Below are 19562 nucleotides of genomic sequence, written 5' to 3'. Positions count from 1 at the left end.
TGGAAACTCAAACACTCATGCTCACTTATTTTCATGTAGCCCCCCCCCAGGGGACAGGAAGTGCTGCCAGAGAAAGAGTTGTATGTTTATGTGTGCACCTTTCTTTCTGTTCAGCTGTGCACCGAAGACTGCACCCTTTAAGTCTCTTGGGATTGAGTCAGGCATCATTCACAACACACTAACTAAACCTCAACTTTCTTGCACCACCCTACAAATGCAGAGGGATACGCGTTCACACACACACACACACACACACACACACACACACACACACACACACACACACACACACACACACACAGACAAGCTTGTACTGAAAGTTTGCAGATGTACAAATGAAAAAGAGAGAATGAAGTCTGTGGGAATATAGACTCGTGGTTCAAATGTGATGATGGGCAAAATTACAATAGCAGAAAATTTTATAGGATTACAATATTAGACAGACGAAGCATTAAATTAATGCTAGTCAACTGAAATGTTGAAGGAGAGATGGAGGAAGTCGAAGGAGGCTTGTCTCACATTTCTATTCGGTCTGTATTACCATACCACAAGAAATATTATGAATGTGAAATTATATCATGAGAGAAAGTTGCCACTCTCTTGCAATTGTTTTTATGCATGAGAGAGTGTCTGTTACTCGACATGTGTAAAGCCAGATTAGACTCAGGAATACAAATTTGCCTTTCCATTTCTCAAACATGCCTGCTTTCAATGAATATATCTAACTATGAATAAATATTCCAGTATGGCCATCGGCTTAGTCCTTTTCGTCGGTCACGTTTGTACTATAAGTGTTCCACGTGCACCGAAATCTCACCATTATCCAGTGTTCGTAATTGGTTGCATCATTTGTCTCTTGCCTTCTATCTCTCTGTGTAGTAATACTTACCATGTAGTAACAGCAACAATGACAATGAGAAAATAGAAAAGCAGTGGTGGTGTGCAGTGGCTTTTACAGAAAGGCAAGCACAGATGATGACCAACCCCACTGCAAATCAAACACCCATTGCTCACCAGGGAGTTAGCCAGTGTTTACAGAAAAGCTGGTATTTTTGATTCAAATTACAGTTTTTTACAGACGCTAGGACACATTTCTCAATACTTAGGTCACGTTTGCAAAACTCCTCACACAGTGAGCACAACAGAAGTCTATGTGGGCTAAACTGAGGACCAGTTATCATTGTTTTGGCACAAAATGCATTCAATGACTACATCTCTCAAATTTCATGAATTATCTTCTCACTCAGACACAACAACTGCCAAAAATCTTTGTACGTACAGGACATTTTGCATGTGCTTACATACTGTTTTCAAAACTGTTAAACTTATGGTCAAAACAATAACACAATGCAAAACTTAAAAAGACAGCAAAAGCCAACAGCAATATTTTATTGAAACATATTTTAAATCTAAAAATGCAGTTTAACCAGCCACAGCATATTCTCATTGTAGATGAACATCTACACAGGTGTTACTCCTTCAATTGTTCAACTCCTTCAATTCTGGCAGCCAGAAGATTCTTTCCTAGGTGTATTGCCCTAGATGACATAAGATGTGATGTGGATGAGAACCTGTGGCCAAATGGAGAAGACCGAGTAGATTAGCATTACTATTGTATGTGTATCAGTGGATGGTGTGTATACAAATTCTTGTATTTTGGAATTACTTAGTGTAAAAAAATAAAAATACATAAACAAATATTAACGAATTCTGCATGATGTCTGATTCATTCCAGTAACATATATTGAAATTATAAACAGAGATGTGTCCTTGTTTTACACAAGAAAACACTGTGTAATGCTACATGTTGTTAGTGTTTTTTAGGTCATTGTTTTGTGGGTGACAAAGTGTGTTTGTCGGCTGTCAACCTTTCCTAGTGTTCTGGAAGAATGAGTTTATTTGAGACCTGAATGAAGTGTTTTGGTAGTTGTAGTGCATTTTGAATGTGAAATGAACTGCTTTGCCAAGCTGACGGTCAGTTAGGAGGATTGTGTGAAGTGTTTTGCAAAAGTGACCTAAGTATTGGGAAATGTGTCCTAGCGTCTGTAAAAAACTGTAAAAGACACTGGAGCAATCTGCCAGTGACCAAAGCAACCATAAGGAGCTCTTTGTCTGTGATTTCACTTGTAGACAGCCAAGAACCGCTAATAACCCATCACCAACGCCAATAGGGAATACGCGTTTTTCCTTATCGGAGATTGTGGGGGTCACTTACTGGTCTCTCTGCCTGTGTGACTGAGGCCTTAATGTTTACTGTGGAAGCAGTGCTTGTCCCGTCACATAAGGGGAAAGAAATTAAATAAAAGCAACGTGTATCAGTGGGATAGTAGGCATCAAGGTTTTCATGCCAGACAATCTGCTGGGATGGCAGCAGCTCTTTCATCTTGATCGAAAGGAGCATTTCATGGTGTCGCTGACTTCCATTCCTGAGATGTTCTTTTGCAACAGACAAGTTCTTCCAAGAAAAAAGACTCATTCACATTTGACCAGCTCCTCCAAGATACAATAACACTGTATTGTGACTTTATTGTAAGATCCATACAGCAGTAATTTTCTCCAAGGATTTGTCAGTCCATAATAACTTTTTCCAGTCTTGAGTCGTCCAGTGGCGGTGTTTCATGGCACAGGCAAGCCTCTTTGTCTTATTCTGACATCTTCACAATGGTTTTCTTGCTGCAACTTGTCCTGTCAAACTTGCACCTCAAAGTCTATTCTTCACAGTTGAAACTGAGACTTGCTTACTATGACCACTATTTAAGCTGTATTTGAAACTGTTGACCTGTGAGCCGCCTATCATGCAAGCTGTTAACCCTCTGAAATTTGTCCTCTGATTCAGTTGTGGCTTTGTGTCTACCAGACCTCTTCCTGAGTTTGCCCACAGAGTGCCTTTTGATGGTGAAGGAAACTGTACTTTTTAAGTGGTATGATCGGTATGGTCTGTCTCTCTTCCATTGTTAATTGCCTTTTTCTCACCATTTTTGTAGCAACACGCTACTTTCTACAGTACAGTACTGTTCAATTGATGCTCATGAGGGTATGGTACCACAGTGTGTCCAACACTGCTTTTATGCAGACAGAAGGGGTTGTAAGTAATCCAGAAAAATTGGAACATACAGGGAGTGCAGAATTATTAGGCAAATGAGTATTTTGTCCACATCATCCTCTTCATGCATGTTGTCTTACTCCAAGCTGTATAGGCTCGAAAGCCTACTACCAATTAAGCATATTAGGTGATGTGCATCGCTGTAATGAGAAGGGGTGTAGTCTAATGACATCAACACCCTATATCAGGTGTGCATAATTATTAGGCAATGTCCTTTCCTTTGGCAAAATGGGTCAAAAGAAGGACTTGACAGGCTCAGAAAAGTCAAAAATAGTGAGATATCTTGCAGAGGGATGCAGCAGTCTCAAAATTGCAAAGCTTCTGAAGCGTGATCATCGAACAATCAAGCGTTTCATTCAAAATAGTCAACAGGGTCGCAAGAAGCGTGTGGAAAAACCAAGGCGCAAAATAACTGCCCATGAACTGAGAAAAGTCAAGCGTGCAGCTGCCAAGATGCCACTTGCCACCAGTTTGGCCATATTTCAGAGCTGCAACATCACTGGAGTGCCCAAAAGCACAAGGTGTGCAATACTCAGAGACATGGCCAAGGTAAGAAAGGCTGAAAGACGACCACCACTGAACAAGACACACAAGCTGAAACGTCAAGACTGGGCCAAGAAATATCTCAAGACTGATTTTTCTAAGGTTTTATGGACTGATGAAATGAGAGTGAGTCTTGATGGGCCAGATGGATGGGCCCGTGGCTGGATTGGTAAAGGGCAGAGAGCTCCAGTCCGACTCAGACGCCAGCAAGGTGGAGGTGGAGTACTGGTTTGGGCTGGTATCATCAAAGATGAGCTTGTGGGGCCTTTTCGGGTTGAGGATGGAGTCAAGCTCAACTCCCAGTCCTACTGCCAGTTTCTGGAAGACACCTTCTTCAAGCAGTGGTACAGGAAGAAGTCTGCATCCTTCAAGAAAAACATGATTTCCATGCAGGACAATGCTCCATCACACACGCGTCCAAGTACTCCACAGCGTGGCTGGCAAGAAAGGGTATAAAAGAAGAAAAACTAATGACATGGCCTCCTTGTTCACCTGATCTGAACCCCATTGAGAACCTGTGGTCCATCATCAAATGTGAGATTTACAAGGAGGGAAAACAGTACACCTCTCTGAACAGTGTCTGGGAGGCTGTGGTTGCTGCTGCACGCAATGTTGATGGTGAACAGATCAAAACACTGACAGAATCCATGGATGGCAGGCTTTTGAGTGTCCTTGCAAAGAAAGGTGGCTATATTGGTCGCTGATTTGTTTTTGTTTTGTTTTTGAATGTCAGAAATGTATATTTGTGAATGTGGAGATGTTATATTGGTTTCACTGGTAAAAATAAATAATTGAAATGGGTATATATTTGTTTTTTGTTAAGTTGCCTAATAATTATGCACAGTAATAGTCACCTGCACACACAGATATCCCCTTAAAATAGCTAAAACTAAAAACAAACTAAAAACTACTTCCAAAAAGATTCAGCTTTGATATTAATGAGTTTTTGGGTTCATTGAGAACATCGTTGTTGTTCAATAATAAAATTATTCCTCAAAAATACAACTTGCCTAATAATTCTGCACTCCCTGTAGGAATTAGTAGCACAGCTTTCAAGGCTTGATCAACCTTCATTGCTGCAGAACAGCTTTAAATTGTTAACCCATTTTGTGTCCCCTAAAAAAAGGCTTTTTTGTATAATTCTGAAATGTAGCTACATTATTTTTCAGTTTTGGGTAACCTTACATTTTTTTAACCTTTGGAAATTCACCACTCACCTTTGTACTATTTCAGGCTATTCATTGGACTTGAATTACTTGAACTGCAATAACTAACTGGAAAACTTCGGCTGTTCTGAAACTTTTGACCAATAGTCTATATCTGTATGTTTGTTCCTGCACTCCTCCTAGATGAGTGGTTCAATCTTCATGAAACTGGTAACATGTACATAGTAACTGACTAATATTTTTACTCTGACTAAAAATTATCTCTTTCTGTGTATTTGTAGTGTATATAGAAATTGTGTGACTCAGGACAGCCCATAAACATATGCCATTTTGATGCATGTAAATGCAACGTATTGCACACTCATATACACATTACATTATGTTTTAATGGTCACCAGACACTTTTAGAATTGGCAAGTTTTTTTTTTTCCCTATTTGGTGCATCTTTACCATACAAACGCCATTAACTGGGGGGCGAAGGTTGGCCATAAAGATGGCAAAAAGGGGGTACTCTTTCTGGATATTTACATGCCATGTCCCAAGAACCACGATTTACACAAAAGGCATAAAATTAGTCACTGTGGATGATGGTTGTGGCTGTTTCTTTCTTTAAAGGTAAAATATTGCCTTACCTTTTCAGTCATATCAATGGTTACAATTAAAAGCCCCTGTTATTGATAATTATGTGAGTTATTATGTATCTGACTGGTAGCAAAATGTTGAAAGTTGTCCCTTTTCTTTTAGTGATTGTCTAAGTCTTTAGTGACTGTGTAGTTTTAAACAATGCTCAAATCATATTTAGTAGTGATTAAATTATTTAGACTTATGATTTATAGGTAGTTCAATGTTAACAAATGACAGAAAAGATGTATCAGTATGAACAGCTGACAGTTATATGAGCTGCACCACATACACCAGCGGTCCCCAACCCCCGGGCCTCAGACCGGTACCGGTCCGTGAGTTGTTTGGTACCGGGCTGCGAGAGTTGAGCCTCAGGTGTGAAATGTATGGTTCTCAGGGTTTTTATTGGTTTTCAGCGTTATTTTGTTATCGTTTTTATCGTTTTTATCGTTAACTTGGTTTTCCTGGGTCTTTTCACGTGTGTTATGAGTAAATCTTCTTTTTTTCGGTACCGGTACTAGTTTTATTTTGTTGTATTTATCCGCGACACCTTAAAGGCTGGTCCGTGAAAATATTGTCGGGCATAAACCGGTCCGTGGCGCAAAAAAGGTTGGGGACCGCTGACATACACGATGGGGCCATTGCCATTCCATCTTTACTTGTAAGTTAGATGTGCCACTTGCATTTGTAATGTTTCCACACTGTTAGTAACGAAATATATTTTCTTTAAAACTCTCAAATATAACCCCATATGGAAAAGATATATATAAATCTTATAAAGTTTTTATCTGTCTTGTATGAAACTTGTATGAAAAGCATACAAGAGTGAAAACACATATAAGATCCCTTGAAAAATTATATAATGAAACTTGTATGTTTTGTATACTTACTAAAAAAAAATATGAAAGTAATGAGAAAGTGGCCACTTTCATGAGTAAATCATGTAAGCCTTATATGATTTATATATGATTTACTCATGAAAGTGGCCACTTTCAAGAGTAAATCATATATGTTTTTACTATTTCTTTTCCATATGGGACTGGACCAAGTGAATAATGTTAAATGCAGAAGAATAGCCATTAACCTAAAACTACATGTGATTTAAATGAGGCAAATTTAACCAAAGCTAAGTCAAATAAGTCAATAACCAATTCTAACATTAGGCCTACGGCCTTCACAACTGGTACAGTACTGACTACTACTACAGACTTCAGATCCTGAGAGATTGTGGGTCCCAGAAACCAGAAGGTTTCAACAGAAGACACAGTGCTGTTGATGTAGATGAGAGGAAGTCCTCTGTCATCAATACAGTTTTAAGTATATTCAGCTCTTGGTTATTCTGACTGCACCACAGGACCAGCTGTCTGCATGTCTATATGCAGAGTCATCCCCGTCCTTGGTGAATTAATGAATTCATTCTTCCCGACATAGATTCAACAAAGTGCTGGAAACATTTCTCAGATATTTTGGTCCATATTGGCATGAGACAGTAGCTGTAGATTTGTCAGCTGCTGATCCATGACGTGAATCTTTCATTCCACCACATCCAAAAAATGCTCCAGTGGACTGAGATCAGGTGACTGAAGTTATTTGAGTTGCTGTTGCCTTCTTATCAGCTCGAAGCAGTCTGGTTATTCTACTCTAACCTCATGCATCAACAAGGCGTTTTCATCCTGATAACTGCTGCTCATGGGGTATTTTCTCTTTTGTAGACCATTTTCTGTAAAGTCTAAAGATGTTTGTGTGGAAAATATTTGTGTGGCATATCCCAGCAGATCAGCAGTAATTTGGCAGATAATATATTTGTGTTAAAGAGCAGGTATACTTTAAAAAGGTGGCTGTTGAGTGTATTTTGTTTAAGAGAATAATTTTATTTTAAGCATTTTATTTTCAGTTATTAATTTGTCCAATTACTTTTGAGCCCCTAAAATTAAGGGATTATGTTAAAAAGTTATTTAGCTATTAGCAATGTCTCACAGACAAAGTAGCCATTCATTTGACCAGAATCGTTGAATCTCTCTCCCTCCATCAATTCTATTACTGCGTTAGTTTCACCTTCTTCGTCTCTTCCTCACTTCTCCACAGCTGGTGCTGGCAGCAGCAGCCTCGTGTGAATGTGAGGTTACTTGTTGTTGCTGGTTCATTTTATGGTTCATGGTATATTAGCAGCCCTGACAGCTAAAATGACAGTTAATTTGACACATTTTGCTTGACCTATTTTTTGTTTAGTTTCTTTTTCTTTTTGTTTTCACATGAGATACTTTTTCTTCACCACTTCTACCACTCTAAACATTTTCTACAAACTGCATGAGTGCACAGCGAAGGTAGAGGAGGGGCCTGTTGCATTAAGAGATTTGATTGGGTAATCTAGTGTCGGTAATGAAAATGAATGAATGGGCTGCTGTCAGTGCTTGTACAGCCGTTGCACAGCGACCCTTCAGGCTGACCCATCGGCCCAAAAATGCGTCACCCCACCCGGAAAGCCTGGCATGCAAGATTACCAGTCCAGCCCTGCCACTCTGTAATTAGCAAACATTTGTTGTAAAAGCAGTCATTAATGGAATGACTCATTGCACAATAACAGCTCATTCACAACGTTTTAACTGGAAGTTTGGCAAGAATGTTAACAACTCACTTCATTTCATAAATTAACAACTTGCATGATCTTCCAACAATCATGCTCATATCCTCAAAGATCAAAATAGACCTGTATATTTCAATCCATTATAGCAATACTGGATCAGAAATAATATAACCTTACGCCGCCTCTCATTATTATTTATCTTTTATTTTAGTAGGGATAAGGTAGTGTTGTAAAAATATTTACAATGAGTGGAAAACAAGGAACAGAGAAGGAGGAGGAAGAATAGTATTTTAAGGGGTATTTCTTCATAACAGGAATCTTAACTACAGCCTTAATGAGAGACTTGTGTACTACTTCATACTAAATCAACAACTAAAAACTCGAAGCTACTTTAGACTCACAGAAAGCATCACTGTGTATTATGTTGTCATTAAAATGTGAATCTAGTCACAGTTCAGGCAAACTGTGCAGGCTCTACACAACACGCCCTATTATTTTTCAAGTAAATCTACTACAAATGCTCCAGTGGGCACCAACAGCATCTATATATTGGAGAGGACCAGTTCACTGACTCACATTAGTGAAGGCGATGCCTAGCAGGTGATTAGCTCATTATGTCCGCACACCTATTAAACAAGCATCCACCTTTCCAATTTTAAGCCTTACCAGAAACTAAATGGAATGTCTTATACAAATCAAATCAAATAACCTACTATACACTCGTGTATGGAGTCTTATAACTAAGTTAAAAAAAAATAAAGAAAAAAGAAAAGTAAGTACTAACTACTACAGAAGTAACAGTTTGTTAGTACCAGTCAGTAAACACAGCTTTCAGTTGGGCATTTTAACATGGGAGTCATTGGGGAGTGCCTGAGTCTTTGGAGCCAACCTCAAATGGCCACTAGAGGAACTGCAGTTTTGGGAATCCTTCATTTCTCAGTCTGGTTCTGTTGGTGGCTTGAATGTGGTATACCAAGATTGTACCAAAAAGAGCCTTAATTCATATCAGCTATTTTCTCATTTCTGATTTTTTTCCTGTGGTCCTCCAATCACTAGTGAGATGACAGTTTTGGGTGTAACATATTTTTATTGCACGTGATGGTAATGTCACATTCTGTACCCAAGACTAAACACAACAGCTGATATGACATTGTGAAGATGTAAAGACACACAAACACACAAACCTCTGAGGGAAAAGGGAAGCATGATGTTTTAGTAGTGATGAACACTTAGGCTTGATAGTGTTAGGGTACCTGTGTCGCTGACCCAGTGTTTTCATTTTTGTACCTTTATTTGTGTTCTCATCTTGGTTTATTACTGTGAAGGTTTTTGGTTTCTGTTTTTCATTTCTATTTTCCCCGGTTCTTCTTCTTCTTCTTCTTATGTTCGGGTTTCCATACTCCCTCTGTTATGTGTCTGCCCTGGTCCCACTTCTCTCTTCCCTCTGTCGAGTATCTGCTTGGGAGTCTGTCTGTAGTCCAGTCTGTGTTTCCTGTTTTACTTTGAAAGTCCGTGTCCTATGTTAATGTGTCTGGTTTTGCTTCCCTTGTCTCATTAGCCCTGATTTGTCCCAGCTGTGTTTCCCTCCTGTCTCCCATTCCCTGATTGCTCCCTCTGTGTACTTAAGCCCTGTGTTTTCTTTTGTCTGTGTTGTGATCTCCATCATCCCATGCTGTGTGTTCTGTCTGCCTTCCTGTGTAAATTTATTTTTGCATTTTCAGTTTTTGTTTTTTTTTTGAGTCTGCATTAAAGCTGTTTCTGAGTGCACTTTTGCCTCTGAGTATCTGCACTTTGGGTCCTACCCTGCCTACACACAACCTACACTTGATAGATAGTGGTTAAGCCTTCATGTCACCTATACCCATTCGTGCTGGGAGTGGTTAAGTAATGTGCAATGTAAGCAATCACATTTTGACCCCAGTGTTGCTATGTGTTAGACCAAAGTCAGACAAATGGCAGTCAAAAATATGTTTGGGTCCTGGTGTACTGTAGCTCAAGGCATTGAGCAAGTGACCTGGGGTCAAATCTGCCCTGAGGCAGTTTACATTAGGTCTTCCCAAATGGTAAACTGCTCTCCTCAACTTACCTGTCTCTCAAAGGCAAAAAATCCACCTTCCAAAAATGATATCTTGTTTAAAATTTTAAATGCCCCCCCCCCCCCCCCCCCCCCCCTTAAATTTTAGCATTGTTTTTAAGTTGTTCACAGTTGCTCTACTTGTAATGTGCCTTGAGGAAATTTCCATAAAATGCTGCCTTGGAGTTGTAGTAAAGTGGAGCTCAAGGTGGCATCTTGGAATAAGTAAAACTCTCACATCATAGATAAAGCATATACCCTTTTCTAATATTTACCCCCAGAACAAACAAGCGTCTTGTAAAGGGACACAGCAATAAACTGAACTATTCTGCTCAATGTTAATTTCATCACTTATTGTTGCAGGTCTTGACAAAAGACCCAGTTTGTCATATGGCTCCTTGGGGAAAATTCATTGCCTACCCCTGTATTAAATTTTTATTTATTTTTTTGTAGTAGAAACACTTAACGACACCCCTCTGTAAATGTTGTAAAGTTCAAGTATGTTATGATATGCAGTACTGAACATGTTCACCTGCCTCTTCAGTGAATTTCCAAACCCTTGGATGGACTCTTAACTCTGGTAACAATGATCTCTCTCCACGTTCTGTCCTGTGGTCTTAGTGCGCTTGGCTTGAGGGCACACAAATCAGTTTTCCACATGCTGGATATTCTGTTTAGAGTGGTGTTTCAGAATAGAAGATGGTGCGGTTTGAATACAACTGTTCTCAAAACAAATGATTCACACTAGAGGCATCTAATCACTCTGGCCCACCAGCTTACAGGTTAATTGTTAGCTAGTCAGCAGCATATGAATCAGGGACTTGTCTTTGAATTCATTGTACTCTCTGGCAGATTATAAGTTAATTTAAATAAATAAATAATGCTTTATGTACACATGGATTCAAGTTTTAACACTGACTCCCATTGTTTTTCTGACAGCAAAAATGAGTCGGGACTCTTATGGGTTAATACACATGTCGCCAACGAAGAAAATGTATATTTATTTATAATTATCTAAATTAGGTATATGTGAAGCTTATGCGCAAATTCAAATAGCAGGATCTGTAATCATTCACCTGCCTGCTTCCCTGGGTGTTCCGCTGCTAGTCTGGCTGATTTGGATATAAAGCACAATCACTCTGGGTGGTTTAAATCTGTGCTCTCAGAGCTCTATCCAAACCTCAGCCTTCATCGTCACCACCAGAGTTCTCATCAACCAATGTATCACAGCTGTCTAATTACTGGATACATTGATTCATTTCTCTGTCTTAATAAATCTTGTTCTGCTCTTTCAAATGATCTCTTCTTACTGAAATAAATAGACCTCTTCTAGATGGTGATTAATCCTAAATGCATTGTATTTAAACATTGTGTCAGCTGGTTTTTCTTTAGCACAGCACTAGTCTTTATAACCAATAAGCACCAGGAGGAGTCAGTCAAATGCTCCTGATACCTGGAGAATAATATATCATGAAGTGCTCCTTTGTGAGGAGATCAAGTATACAAAATAATTGCTTGAGGAGCCAGTGTGATGTCAGTATTATCCCACTGTGATAAATGCAGCAAATACATCATAAGAAGCAAGACTGACCCTTAATCATTTGCCTTCATCAAACAATTTAATCCGCTGTGAAATTTTCTGCTTAAAATAAAAAAATAAAATTCATGTGGCCAGGAGAGTTCGTACTCCACCAGACAACTGTTGCATGCTTGACTCACCCTAAAAGATGATAAATTAGATTTCTAACGAACTCTTGACTGTGTAAGCGTCTCCAGAGCTCTACTGAAAGCAAAACACCGAGATCGTCTTCACTGAGCAGCTTTTAAAAAATCTTTCTCAAGGAGACAAAAGTGGCAGCAGCCTTGCAGCCCAATTGACTCCACAAATCCAAAAAGGCTTTGCAAGCCAAGATCATCCCCAGTGGCACAGACTACGGTGCCATGAATCAAGTATTTGAAAGTGCCTTTGTCTCAAGTACTTTAATACCATTGAAAAGCAGCTGAAATATCAAATTAAAACCATAACGCCTGATGTTCTATGCATGGATAAGAGCCCACAGTATTTTTTTTTTCTACTGTCAGATCTTGTGCCAAATACCTTTTCAGCATAAAGTACCTTCTGTGTCTGTGATGTATTTGTTTGGTTTAGCTTCCGAAGCTAAGGATGTGAATGGGTCTTCCATATTTTGAAAGGATTATTCAATTTTTTTTCCCCTTGAACTGTAGTTGGAAAATAAAAATACCATGAAGCTGCATCTTCATGATATTTAATAAAAAAATAAAATAAAGAAAAGCACTTCCTCCGTATAAGAGACCAAATTATTTACAGTAGGCTGGCTTGATGCCCCTGACTTCAATTGTGCAACAGCAAAGGAGACCATATCCCACAGTGCTTCCCTTTGACTTCAGATGAAAAACATTTCATCAGTTAAGGCTGTCTCTTCTACATCAGTTGCCTTTGCTCAGTTTGACATCAGTTTAGCTGTCAAGACGCCCAGTATGCTTGGTGTTTAAATAGTTCTTACATCCCGTACCAAACACCCTACTGTATAATGCATATCAGGGAACATTATTTTACAGCCAATAAACCAGTTAAGTTTAATAACAAAACCCATTCACTATCTAAAACAACTATTTCATCATCATTATACTGTCATTAGCAGATATTTAGCAAGGCGTTGACATCCTTGACACATGGAAATTCAAACAGCATGTTGCTCGACTGCTGCTGGGTATGTTGCAGCACCAGGGAAATGTCAGTGCTATCCTGTGGTTGACTGTGTCTTCATCAGCTCACACTTTGAGATTGAGAGAGAGAAAATTAAAAACACGTTTTTCTCTAACTGGAGGCCTGTTTTTGATGCAAAGCTCTGATATTCATTTTCTCTTTCTATGTGTAAATACTGAAAGTCACAGGACAGGTGTTGCCTTTAACTTTTATGAATGGTGAGTTTGTCAGACTAAAACAAGAGCCTGGCATATTCTCAAAGAAAATTCATCACCACATCACCACAAGGGGAAATGACATCACTGGTTTAGCTAAGGCCAACCTATCGAAGCAAGCAATTGATATTCATGTGATGGTCCGGCAAATTAATGCCTCCCCTTTGTACCTAAGGCACATCATAAGTGATTGTTTTTACCCTGATGATCTGCCTATTTGACTTCAAAGGGTACCATGAAGAAAGTTGAAAGTTCCTATAATTCTGCAGCAGCAGATATCATTAGAATCCACATTTCTGATGGGAATGTAAAATAAATGCTAAAATCATACTTGCCTCTGTGCAAGTGAGGTCTTGCTCAGAAAATACAGGGCATCTCCATGGGATTTTAAACCATACACATGTGTTTTTCTGTGTGTGCATCTCTGTCTGTTTGTAGTAGCATGAGAGTAAAAACATTTTAAGTCAGATCCAATGCATAACTAAGTAAAATACACCCGGTTTCTAACCACAGCAGTTGTATCAGACTTTAAATCTGAAAGATTTAGTGTTAGCTTCTGTTATTTCAGACATGTGTCTTTACATCAGGGATGGAAATCTATGCTACATAAATTATTTAATACATAAACCACATCTTGTTCAAGAAGCAACTGCATTGGCTGAATCTTTTCTGCAAATCTGAGTCTCTTGAGCACACATTTTATAGATTTAATGATATTATGTAGCATAGGTGATAAAATCCACTGATCCACTAGAATAGTATTCTATATTGCTCTGTACAGTATTCCACTATTGTTTGTTTTTTTTTCCCCTGGTGTGCTGACACCTCTCTTAATGGCATGCTGTCTTCTTTTGATGCATAATTACTACAGCGGCTGTCAAGCTCTGCAGGTAGATTTAGTCATTTGATTCTTTTTCTTTTAACATATATATTCAATCAACCAAACACATGACTGCAATTAAATGCATTTAGACATGTAGGCGTGGTCAAGATGACCTGCTGTTGACGGTTGATGCCAGACAGGCTTATTTGCGAATTTTAGAATCTGCTGATCTACTGGGATTTTCCCGTGCAACCATCTGCAGAGTTCACAAAAAATGATCAGAAAAAGAGAAAATATCCACTGAGCAGTAGATCTCTGGGGAAAATGCATTGTTGATGCCAGACGTCATAGGAGAAGGGCTGGACTGCTTCAAGCTAGAAGGAAGGCAATATGAACTCAAATAACCACTTGTTACAACTTTATTGGATGTTAAAGTTGATACTGTGCTGGCCGCAATCCGTGAACAGACGTCTCGGATCCAGGCTCTGGCGACACGGGTGGGAGACGCCGAGATACGGATTTCAGGCGTGGAAGACACGGCAGGTGTATTGCAGGCGAAAGTGGCTCGACTCGAAAAACAAGTAACTGACATGGCAGACCACATGGACGATTTAGAGAACCGCAGCCGCAGATGTAACCTTCGCCTGGTCGGGCTTCCCGAGGGCACGGAGGGAAATGATGTTGTCGCCTTCATGGAGTCATGGCTCCCCTCCTATCTCGAGCTCACAACTAAAAATGGGAAGATCAAACTAGACCGCGCTCACCGCTCTCTAGCACCGAGGCCGGGCCCCAGCCAGCGCGCCAGACCCATCATTATGAAGCTTCACAACTTTGCTGATAAACAACGTGTGATGGCCGCAGCTCGGCGCCTGGCTACGCAGCCGAACCAACCAACAAGTCGGATCAAAGTCTCCTTCTTTAATGATTATTCAGCGGCGGTAGCCAAGAAACGCAAGGCTTTCGACGAGGTGAAAAGCTGCCTGAGGAAGAAGAATGTGGATTATGCGCTTCTCTACCCCGCCACACTGAGGCTGTTTGCCAACGGCAAGGAGAAGAGATTTAACACACCGGAGGCAGCTGCGTCCTACGCGGACTCGCTGCCCTGAATCCCCGTAACCACCGGAGTACTCCTTTTCTTCACACTATGCCTTAATTAACCGGTGTGAGTACTTGCCGAATCTAGGCGTATATGACTCTTTTTTTTTCTTCGTCCTCGCTGCTTATAAGCGACCAGGTGAAATCTTCCACCCCATCGGGCACCGGACGGACTGTGTTTTCGTCTATGGGTAGGCGTGAGTTACGCGCGTGCAATGCCCTTCGGCTTTCCCGACGGGCAGGAGGAGATTGGTTTTTCCCTACATGTTTAGTAGGGCTGTTGCCAAATCACTGTTCTTTGAATGTTCCGTCACACAGCTCTTTCATGCCTTTTTTATTTTTATTTTATTTATTTATTTTTTCAACCAGGGTGTGGTGAACCCTTTGGCTCAATATGCTTTGTGTGATACATGAATAAGTCTAATAATGAGTAGGCTGCGAATATGCACCTGGAATGTACGAGGGGTTCACAGCCCTATTAAGAGGAGGAAGATATTTACTTGTCTAAGAAAGGACGGTGTAGATGTTGCTATGTTACAAGAGACACATCTTGATAATAATGAACACTTGAAGTTGCAACAAGGATTATATGGACAAGTGTTTTTTTCATCCTTCACTACAAGAAGTAGAGGAGTGGCAGTGTTGATTAGGAAAAATGTACCTTTTGTAGTAACTGATTGCGTTAAGGATCTGAAGGGCCGCTACGTGATAGTCAAAGGGATTTTGCAAGGCCAAAATATCTTATTACTGAATGTTTATTTTCCACCTGCCCACCCAACTACCTTTCTTACCAAAATGTTTCTGGAATTAGCCCCATTTCTTCCTAACTCTACCGTTATTATTGGTGGTGATTTCAACTTAATGTTAAATCCGCTTATGGACAGATTTCCACACAGCATTGCAACTCCTTCTCCTCAGGCCAAAGCGCTTCATGCTCTATGCGACGAGTTTGGACTTGTGGATGCTTGGAGATATACTCACCCCTCCGATAAGCAATACACATTTTTTTCGGCTCCGCATAGGTCCCAAACTAGAATTGATTACTTTTTTCTCCCGAAAACTGACTTAGGTTCAGTAGTATCGTGCGACATAACAAGTATAATCATCTCAGATCACGCTAGGGTAATCATGGATCTCGATCTTAAAGCTGCGCTTCATAGGTCCCGCCACTGGAGGCTTAATACCATTATTCTTAAGGATGAGGAATTTACCTCTCACTTCTCTGCAGAATTTAAAGCGTTTTTGGATATCAACACCCCCTCAGCTACTACTGCCTCTGTTTTGTGGGAAACATGCAAAGCTTATGCGAGGGGCCTAATTATTTCGTATTCTGCGACAAAGAAGCGACAACGGATGGAGGAACAAAAATCTTTAGAGAGCGAATTGATGGATAAGGAGAAAACATATATTGCCTCCCCATCACCACCATTATGGCAAGAAATAACCGCACTCAGGTCAGCGCTGAATTGCCTTCTTACCAGAGATGCAGAGAAGAAACTTAAATACACCAGACAGAGGTTCTACGAGCATGGAGATAAGGCCGGTAAATGTCTGGCGTACTATGTTAAGAAGCGCGCAGAATCGAATACCATTGCAGCGATATCTGATGAAGGTGGCCACAAGATATATGAAAACAAACTGATAAATGACTGTGTTAAGAAGTTCTACGAAGCCTTGTACTCTTCTCAACAAGTCCCGGAGGGGGTGCAGCTGATGCATAATTTCTTCACCCAATTCGACTTACCAAATTTGTCAGAGGAACAGAAGACTGCCCTTAACAGCCCTATAACTAAGACCGAAGTGTTTAAGGCTATTAAATCACTGCGAAGTGGAAAGTCGCCAGGGCCTGATGGCTTCTGTTGTGAATTTTATAAACAGTTTCGGGATATTATTGTGGAACCGCTTCTTGATATGTTCAACCACTCCTTCATTACGGGTGAATTCCCGCAGACACTGAAGGAAGCCAACATTTCCCTAATTCTAAAGAAAGGGAAGTGTCCTGATTTGTGCGGATCCTATAGACCTATAGCCCTCTTGAATGTAGATAGGAAACTGCTTTCTAAAATTCTGGCCACCCGCTTAGAAAATTTTTTACCTGTGCTGATAAGGGAGGACCAGACAGGCTTTATAAAGGGTCGAAACTCAGCCACCAATGTTAGACGCTTACTGAACGCTATTGTAGCTTTCAAGCAAAAATCTATTGACGGCCTGGTGCTTTCTCTCGATGCGGAGAAAGCATTTGACAGAATTGAGTGGTCTTATTTGTTGTATACTCTGGGCAAATTCGGCTTAGGGGAGAATTTTATAAAATGGGTCAAAGTTATCTACAATAATCCACAGGCAGCAGTCCTGACTAATGGACTTAGGTCTGATTACTTCAACACTCATAGGGGAGTTATGCAGGGCTGCCCCTTATCGCCCCTTCTATTCGCTCTGGCCATAGAGCCTCTTGCTGAGGCCATAAGGGCGACGCCCACAATACGTAGTCTAGAGATTGGACAGCTGTGTCATAAAATAACCTTATACGCGGACGACATCTTGATTCTTTTGACTAACCCTGTAACATCCGTACCCAGTCTCATTGAGGTGATTGACAGGTTTAGCCATTTCTCTGGCTATAGAATCAATTTGGCTAAGTCAGAGGCCATGCCTCTCGGTACTCTTTTCACAATGCCGGCTACTGTTCCTCCCTTTCCTTTTAAATGGTCTCCTAATGGATTTGTGTATTTGGGGATCTTTATTACCCCGTCTCTCGACCAATTGTACAAAGCCAACTTCACACCCTTATTTGGCAAACTCAAACAGGACCTAGAGCGGTGGGCGTCACTTCCTGTCTCCTGGCTAGGACGCATTGCCCTGATCAAAATGAATGTGCTGCCCAGGCTATTGTATCCTATCCAAATGATCCCCGTCTTGTTCTCTAAGAGAGTACTGAAGGACATAAATGGTTGGCTCACCTCTTTCATCTGGAACAAGCGCAGACCCAGACTCAAGATGGCAGTGTTGCATCTGCCAAGCTCCAGGGGCGGCTTGGATCTACCTAATATTAGATTGTATCAGCTTTCTGCCCATTTAAGATTTGTGAGCGACTGGGTTAGGGGTAAAACCTCAATCTGGTCGGATATTGAGACAGCTCTGTCACAATGCAAACTGAGCGATCTATTATTTTGTAATGATTTTAACGGAATTAAGGCCCTTTGTACAAATCCTGTAACAATCAACACCCTAAAAGCGTGGCGAATTGTCCGCCGTCTTGAGGGAAGATCGAGAATAACATCAACCTTTACCCCTATAATGAATAACCCTGCTTTCCCTCCGGGTTCTTTGGACCCCGGCTTTCAACGATGGTCTGATAAGAATATTAAGTCTCTTGGTGACCTTTTCTCGGGTGGTGAACTCATGTCGTTTGAACAGCTTACCAACAGTTACGGCTTGCCTAGACAGGATTTCTTTCGTTTTTTGCAAATACGACACTATATCACTCACAATACAACCCTTGCTGAGCACCCTGAAGTATCTGATGTTGAGAGGGTTTTGTTTGGGCAACGGCTGACGGTGTCTCTGAGTTCATTTTACCATGTGCTTAATGCTTTGACTACCACTGATGCGCAGGGGATTAGAGGTGTGTGGGAGAGGGAACTGTCGGTAACCATAGATGAAGATAAGTGGGATACCGTTTGGTCTCTCGCAAAAAGGATTTCAATTTGTACTCGGACAAGAGCAATCCAATTTAAGATTTTACACAGATTACACGTATCCCCTCACCGCAGACACCTCTTCAGCCGCTCTCTTTCCCCTGTGTGTCTTAAGTGCAAAACTGATGTAGGGACTTTAACTCACTGTTTTTGGTCCTGTTATAAGCTTCAAGAATACTGGGCTGACATTACAGGTGAACTGGGGAAAATCTTCCACGTTGATATAGAGATGGACCCTTTGTCCCTGATTCTAGGTCTTCCAAGTGACCGCCTAAAAGCGGCGGCCAACAAAAGATTGTATAACACTCTAACATTTGCAGCCAGGAAAAATATCCTCTTACAATGGATCAACGATAGGACTCCCACTGTCTGTGGCTGGCGCAAAATAGTTTTTGAACTGATTCCTCTGGAATACCTCACACACGTTATACACCACAGTGTGGGTCAGTTCTATGGGATGTGGCACCCCTTTTTGGACTATATTGGACCGGACCTTTCCGCTATCTTATTCAAAGGACTACTACACACGTGATCACCACTCGGGCGCTGTAAGACTGACTCACCACCTCTTGTATGTTATATTTTGTATTTTGTATCTTGTATTATGCCTTATTTAAGAGCTGTTGTGTACGTTTTGTGTTTGTACTGTTTTGTTGTTCTGTGTCTACTGTCGAGACACTGTCGTGTTAAAGGAAAATCTGCAATAAAAACAATGATGAAAAAAAAAAAAAAAGAATGGTTATGTCTTAATAGATATGAGCATATTTCAAGTTTAATAGTATTTGCACTGAATTAAGTTACATTTTCTTGTAAGCCTTAAGGATGAATGTCACTTTCATTGCTATGACTGTTTACATTACTGTTTAAGCTGCTGATGTTCTTTGTTGTGATAGAATTTTGATAAAATTGTTGATA

The sequence above is a fragment of the Aulonocara sp. 'chitande type north' Nkhata Bay genome, linkage group LG15 (assembly GCF_057382095.1).
Source record: "Aulonocara sp. 'chitande type north' Nkhata Bay isolate Kocher_YH1m ecotype deep benthic linkage group LG15, A_spYH_male_GT1.1, whole genome shotgun sequence".
In the NCBI taxonomy this organism is placed as follows: Eukaryota; Metazoa; Chordata; class Actinopteri; order Cichliformes; family Cichlidae; genus Aulonocara; species Aulonocara sp. 'chitande type north' Nkhata Bay.
This window is presented reverse-complemented; position numbering follows the sequence as displayed.